The following is an 8,346-nucleotide window of genomic DNA, read 5'->3' on the forward strand; positions in this document are numbered from 1 at the left end:
TTAAATTCAGTTTTAGAAAATGGGCGTCAAAATCAAAGCTTTAAAGCCATGCTTTTGAGTCCAAGTAATGTAATCTTGAAAGGTGTGTAGGGTTGAAGAATCATTCTGAGAGTAGTAGAACCAGTGGTAGTGCAGAATTGTCACTTTCTTTTGAAGTGTATTCAGTAGAGGAAAAATGAGTGTCAGGTTAAGAAAGAAAGATAATTTGTATTCAATAGCCTTGGTGGGTCTAGCCACAATCGAATGGGGATCAGATTAGGCAGGATTTTGCTTTCTATTGAATTGGACGGTTTGATAATTGGAACACGACTCATAACAAATGGCTTTGCGACAAATTAATTCGTTAAAGTGGAAGGAAAAGAAGGTGGGGGGGGGGGGGGTGGGATGAATTTATGTGTAACGACCCTGTTTGGATATTGTGTTTGTTCAAACTTATTTCTCACTAATTACAGGAACCTAATGAGTACATTTATTATGATTTGAATTGAGTATATCTATAGGAGAGCATTTATTTTGTGTTTTTTAATAACTCATTGCCTATGGTTGAAAATTTGCTTGCTTTTGAGAAGGCAACCAACATATGTAATAGTTTTATTTGTATTTTTGTTTAGCTAATATATCAGCACTTTCAACCCCCCCCCCCCCCCAAAAAAAGTGTAAAAAATTTAAGTTGTAGATGCATATTTTCATGAATTGAATTTTCATTTTAATTGTAATTACATCAGGTCATTGAGGTTTAAGCTTAGAAGAAAGAGTTCAAAGTGCTACAACAAGAATGTTAGTTGAGCGAGTTTCAGTTTATCAGGAGAGATTACAAGCGAGACAATTACAATTTAAATTTTAATTACACATAACAATTCGCTTGAAATTTTCCTATAACTTGGTCAACCGAGTTTGCTTAGGAAAAATCATTTCATGTTTTCCCCAATTATTCTTGTAGCCAACCAACCCTCAATTGTTACTTGTAAGGATTGTACCTGGACATAGGGGTGACTTAACCATTAGGCCATTTAGGCAATGACTTAAGACACTAAAAGAAAGAGACATCTTCTTATGGCCTATAAAATGCCTTGACCTTTTCTAATGGCCAACAGATGCCTTATCTATTGGTCCTATAATGTTAAATTTTTAATGAACAAATTTAGCTACAAAATTTTTTTAGGCTACAAGTTTACTCAATATTTTTTTATTGGAGGTGAATTTTGACAAATCCATCATTAGATTACATCTTCTTCTTATATCCTTTATACTTGCAAAATTTCAAGAAAATTAAAGATCAATAACTATGTCATCACTAATTTTTTTTTAAAATTGAAAGTTTTTGTAATTTGAAATTATGCACAAAATATAAGCTTATAGATCATATAGTAAATAATATTCAATTGACACAAAATTTGACATGCGTATTAAGAGCATAAAAAATATGCAATTCAACGGTTAGATTTTCAAAATATGTTGTAATATTTATTTTATTGAGTAAGTGCGTAACCTTAAGCTACAACCAATTTTGTAGCTAAACTTTGTCCATTTTTAATTAAAGCCCAAAAATGTAATGAATACCAAATTAATTTAAAAAAAATATTATAGTTTTTTTAATGTTGTGCATTCTATTACAAGAGTAAAAGTCATCAATCTCTCAGTAACTTTACTATTCTTTTCTTACTCTATCAAAATTAAAATTAGAATTAATAGTTTTCAGTACAAATTCAATATTGAAATTCATTATTTAATACCTAAAGTCCAATAGTGCCAGGAGAGACAATGACCATCTCAGACATTATATTTATTATAATACTTATTTTTTAGAAATAAAAATTTTAAATTATGTTTTATAAATAGACGAAAATAATCTAATTGACATATTAAGTTATATAAAAATGCTAGATTATTTTTCTAATGTATGTATCGCTTATACAGTACTAACTAACAATATATCTTACATTTGCATATGTAGAAAAGAAGTCATCCAAAATTAAAATTGATGAAATCTTATTTAAGATAGAATATGTCACAAGGAAGAGTAAGTGAAATAACGATATTACCAATTGAAAAGGAAATCTTAGCGGCATGAAGTTGAACACAAAAAAAATATTTTGTAGTAATCCTGCATCTCAAAAAGCAAGAAAATAGATTTTTTATTTAAAATTATATCAAAATATAAATATTATTCAATTAATATTTATAATAAGAGAAGTTCCCACAAAAAAAATTTTGAAAATGGGTTGAGCTTGTTATTGCAAACTGCGAATTTGAGCACGGTTTGAAATGAAATTATTTGAAATTGATTTGAGGTATTTGACAGAAAAGACACTATTTAGAATTTACAAGTTTTATTAAAATATTATTTTATATTTAAAATACTCTATATATATGAAAAATTCTCATAGTAATGTGGTCATATTTTGCATGAAAGGCATTTAACATGTTTCATGATTTTGGTATGATCATCGTGGTATTAGTAGAAAGAAATCAATTCAATTGGACTAAAATTTTTGAAAAAAATACAAATACCAAATTGATGGCTTTGTAAAGAAGTGTTCAATGAAAACCACTGTTGGAATATTGGAAGAAATTAATAATTCTACATAAAATAAATGATAAGAGAAGTTATCACCTTACACCTCAAAATATGTTAAGCCGCCTGCCTAAATGTAGACTATAATTGTGATCTAGAACTCATTTTAGAATATGCTGAGCCGCTTGCCTAAATGTAGATTATGATTGTGATCTAAAACTCGTTCTCGTATTAAGACTATGTTCTCATCCAATACTTCGGGCAATTTCTTTAGTAAACTATTATGACTTTATTAGGTGAAATTATTTAGGGATTTACGCTCTGTTTGTTTCAATAATGATGTTTTTTAGAAAATGAGTAAATTTCTAAAAAGCATTTTCCATAAAACTATCTCATTTTCCAATGTTTGGTAGCAACTTTAAATAAGTTGAAAAACAACCTCTTAACTTCCCTTATTTAGCTTGCTGTGAGATAAAGTTGTTTTCCAAAAAAATTTAATGGAAAACAATCTCTAAAAATAAGCTATACTTTTTAAATTGACCAAAGATAATTTTCCTTTGACTCATATTTTTTTATGCTACCAAACATTGGAAAATAAGGAAAACTATCTTTACACAAGGTTTTCCATTGAAACAAACGGAGCGTTATTATGTATCTAGATTTTGTTAAGATTGGGCGGGAATATGTTTTTAGTTTGTTATGATTGATTTTAATAAGTTAAATTAGACTAAGAATTTTTTATAAATTCAAACATGTTAGTTTGAATTTGTTTATCTTGCAGGATAGGAATTTTTTATAATTAATTCAAATATCCCAGAAAAATGAATTAAAGTTATTTGAATTAGGATAAATTATGATTTATTTTAATGATAAATTCTAGAAATTTGAAGAATTTTCTCAATTATAAATTGTTAGCTAGTGTAATTGGAACTTGGAAGGTTTCCGTTTCTCTCAAAGTTATTTTTTTTATTTCTTTGAACCAAAATTCAGAAAAGTAAGAAGACAATTCGAAAAAATTATCACTCACAAAGCAATTCAATATTCGATCCATTAGAAACAGGCTCCATGGTCCTGGCGTACTGAACCACGAATGGGCCAAAAAATTAAACCGAAAACTAGGCCTATCTTCCCTGAAGCAGAGTGGGGATTCACTCAATCCAATGGGCTTGTCAATTTGGGTTATCCTAAGCTGGACTCAAGTTTTAAGGCTCACTTGACGTTTTAGGTCGTGAAATTATAACCCAAAGAACAAAAAACAGCAATGCAGAATGTGACATACCCGTGCACATTGAGTAAGTAATGGGCAACTCATGCTCATTTGGGCCCTGAGTTGAAAAAAAGAAAAAGTTTTTTTGTTTTTGTTTTTAAGAGATAGTTTTAAATGCCGTAGGTTTTTTATAATTACTCTTTCTTATAAGGCCAAAATATTAATTGAATTTTTTTGTGTAAGCAAAAATTGAATTCTAAATCTCTTATTTGATGATAAGAGATTTTACCAATTAAGTTAACTAAAAGTACAACTATGTCATTGTAATAGATGTGGAGGCCAGTCTCAATCCCAAAAAATAGTGACGTACTATCATCAAAAGTTAAAACGTGTGATTGAGGAGACTACGACACCATCATACAGAGGACAGTATTAATCACCTTGCCGGTTGTTACAGAGGCTAAAGTTTCAGAAATACCAAAGTTGCTCTATGTGATTAGTAGTACAGCTACAACCAAACAATGCTCACGGCTAGGTAGGAAAATAGGGACAAAGAGTCTCCAGCTGTGTTGGTCCATTGGCTCCATTATAGACTTTCATTACATCTTCTCCGTATGTCTGGGCTGCATTCTATATTACAGTTTTGGTTCAAACTAGATTGCCCCACAAAACTAGTTACATTATTGGTGAAGAAATTACAGGATTAAAATCTAGTAATAACTAAACCAACCAAAATGTAGTAAAGATGTGCACATGAGGCATTTAAAGTGGAAGGCATGTGAACCAAAAATGTGCATGTATGGTGTCCAAGATTGCAGGTCAGGGCATGAATTGAAAATTAATGTCCACGAAGAAAACAACAAGAGAGAAACTTACAATTATGAAGCATGGTACATTGGTACGTAGTTATTGCCTTATAGGACTGTATTTGGGGTGAGTTTGGATTCCTCAGAATCCACACAACTACTAGGCAAGAAAACTAGTTTTGGACCACTTTGCGCATGGACTAATCATTAAATATTGTAACCTGTCTGTTAGGCATCTTTATCTTTATGTTCGGACGCATTATATGAAGAAAGATACTAAAGTTTCATCTCCAAATCCTTTAGGTTGTGTCTTGTGTTCTACAAATTTCACCTTTTTAAACCAAATTCCCTTTACATTTGATAGTAGAATTATGATACCCAGATTACAGATTACGTATGTTTGGATTAAGGGTGTGTGTTGGGTTCCATATCAGATGTTTATTATGTTTCATATTGGCAAAATAAGAGGCTATGATGAGCTTAAACATAACTTCGTAACAACTCTATGCCTACATGCTGATTTTTTTTTTAAAAGCCACTATGAATAATAAGAATTATAATACTCACAAAACCAACTTGTGGTGCAACCTATATATATGAGGGTTTAGTATCTGTTTCTTGGCGGACAAGAACATAATATTGATTCATTATCAAACTAATAAACATTTCTTGCACACCAAAAAAATATCGTGTTAAGTAACTAAGTCAAATTAGGAAATCTCTTTCATGAGCTCGACGTATTAACAAGTCCACTTCCAGCTCATAAGGTGTAATTAGTCTTCACCACATCTATGTGGGAGGGAGTGCTCCACCAAATCCTCAACCAAAAATCTATTTAATTGAGTTTAAGTTGAATTTTACACTTAAACTTAAATTCACAACCATATCAATCAACATTATAAAGAAGTAAAACACGTAAAAGACCCAATTCCCCCTTCCAACCTAACCACCCATCCGTCGATTTGTTAGAACTATGGATTTGTGTTATTTATATTAAATTTTGTGAGAATATGATTTGTTAAATATTTTATTTTAGAATACTAAGTATTTTAACACATACGAGAAAAGAGAAAAATGTCTTAAGAAAACTGACAGTCATGTATATTCAAAATGACCTAACTCTTGAATACATAGTATAAACTTTAAACATCTGAAACCTCTTATATTCATTAAATATTGATATGGTAAAGTTTGTGTTCATTAATAAAAATTAGAATTTTTACTTTACTATCAAAAAAATGTTTTGGATCTTTTTTAGGAACTCAACTAAATACTTAAAAATGTATTCAACTAAAAACATTTTTCATTCAACAGAATTTAATCAAGTCGAATATTAACAATTGTTTTTATAAAACTAAAAAATTACACAGTACTAAATTGTTTAGTCCTCTTGGGTGGACCACGTAATGTTATCAACACTCATTGTTGATCCAAAAAATCAGTACCAAACCTATGGTGCAGCACCGACAGTAAGACAGTTCTACACTCACAGACTCTGAGTCACAGTAAAGCTCCTACGATCAGTCATTGTAGTTTATCCCAACCCCACTGAGAAGACGAGAGTGTCCTTACAGTTTCTGATCTTAGAATTCCTGTCTCTTTCTTAAAGCCTACTGTACTACTCAGTCACAAGCTAGCTAGAACCCCTTTCACGCTACTCACTACTCATTCTTTTTTCTCTTTTCTTTTTTATTTTTAAAATAATTTTAATTTATAACATCCGGTTTTGATAAATGCTTTTTACTTTCAAACTAAAATATCAAAGTGGAAATTGAATCTCAATAGAGAAAAAAAAAAATTGTTAACTTAATTAACTGAACCCGCAAAAAATTACTTTGCAGACTAAAATCTCTAGGCATGAGAAGTTGTAGAATGTTCAATGTTCAACAACCTCTGCCAAGTCCTCTATAAATGACGTGATGATTGTCCATCACATCGCCAAAAAAGAACAAAGATGTTTCATCAACGGCCAAATCTACAATTAAAGCATGAAGATAATGTTATAGACTTTATATATATATATATATATATATTTCTTAATTATGAGATTGCTTTCTCTTTTTTAGTTTGTCGTTACTTTTGGCTTGTCCTCACTCTAGAGAACTAGGATTAGTTTCAATGATTACCAAAAAGAAAGAAATTAAGAACTACGTTTAGTATCAACGAATTTTACCAAAATAAAAGAATAAAATATTCCAATTATGTGATCATTTGTCATCATTAGTAAAATCCATAAATGACAACAACGAATTTTACTTGAACACTAGGAGCTAAGATAATGATGATGTTATTGAGTGAAATTGACACAATTGTGAATAGTGATTATTTCTTTTCAACGTTTTTGTTGTTTTGTGTATTTGTGAGTTGTGACTTTGAGTCCGTACTCTTCAAAACACTTGCCATCTTGATTGATAATCAGATAGTCATACTTATATAAGTCATATGTGAAGATAGAGTTATCTGATTTAAATGCTTAATCGAATTATATATAAAATCAAATTTGGTAAATGTTCTAGAATAAACTATAAGAATTTGATAAAGCCTTGCATGAAGAGCCCAAAGTGAAGCAAATCAAATTAATCCCGTAAGGTAGCACAGTCACAATCAGTTGGGAAACACATCCCATGAAGCAGAAATCATTAATATGAATCTCTCTTCTTTCTGTCTTCTTTTTTTTCATGTTAGGATAAAATTATACTCTCCTCAAGATAAAATCTCATCTTTTTTTTTAGAAAGAGATAAAATCCCACTTAAAAAAGGGTAAATTATATTTTAATAATCTCTATTGTTTAGAGGGCATAACAAATTGAACCCGATATATAGTTCTATAAGTAAAAAATTAAATTGTAAAGTTTTAAAAATTAGCAAATTAAACATCAACTTATTTGAATGGAATCACAAACATAAAACACCACAGAAGTATGTCATTACCACCAAACTATCACTTAAACTTAAACTGGAACCCACTTACTACAGTTATAATGTTAAGATGATATTACATTAATATGTTAATAGATATTTTCACAAAAAGACATCTACTAAGTTTTTTTTAACAAATTATATATCTATTATTATCTTTTGTCTAAATTAAGTATTTGTTTGGCATCTCTTTAATTATTATTATTATTATTATTTCAGTAAAAGTGAGCTAAAGAATATTTATATTTAAAAAAAGTAAAATTTAAAAAAAGTTGTGCATAAACAAAATGTTAGATGCTAAATGAAAAGGCTCATGACAAATGGATCCAAGTTGGCAATCACCACCTTGAAATGGGAAGATGTTAAATATAAGTGAATTAGTTATTACAATATTGTTAGAATACTACCGTATTATTCTATTTTTCTATTGCAACTAGTTTATTCTTTTAATACTCATAGGTTATATTATACCGAGTACACCTAATTTCACAACTTATTAACTTGTGTAAATGTAAGTAATAGACACTTTTTACTCATTATTAAAAAATTTGAACCAACTTATGACCCATCACTTTTCATTAACCATTCACCATCACACAAGTCGCCATATATGTCCGAAGTATTATTGTATTGTTGGTTTAATGGTTTTTGGGTCCAATTTATTGATGAGGTCCTGAATTCAAGATTCAAACCAACAAACTAAGGTTACTCCCAAGTAAGTGAGTAACTATTCTCTATAAATCCTCTACACTAGTATGTTTGGAACAGATGAGAACTCTCTCTCTCTCAGTTCATAGTGCATTTCCAGGGGAGCCCAATTCGCATTAGATCCCAATTCCCAAACTAGAAACTGATATACAAAAGGTGAACATTGGATATATTCTTGCACTCAGCTATTT

Source organism: Castanea sativa, chromosome 1 (genome assembly GCF_040712315.1).
Source record: "Castanea sativa cultivar Marrone di Chiusa Pesio chromosome 1, ASM4071231v1".
NCBI classification, from domain to species: domain Eukaryota; kingdom Viridiplantae; phylum Streptophyta; class Magnoliopsida; order Fagales; family Fagaceae; genus Castanea; species Castanea sativa.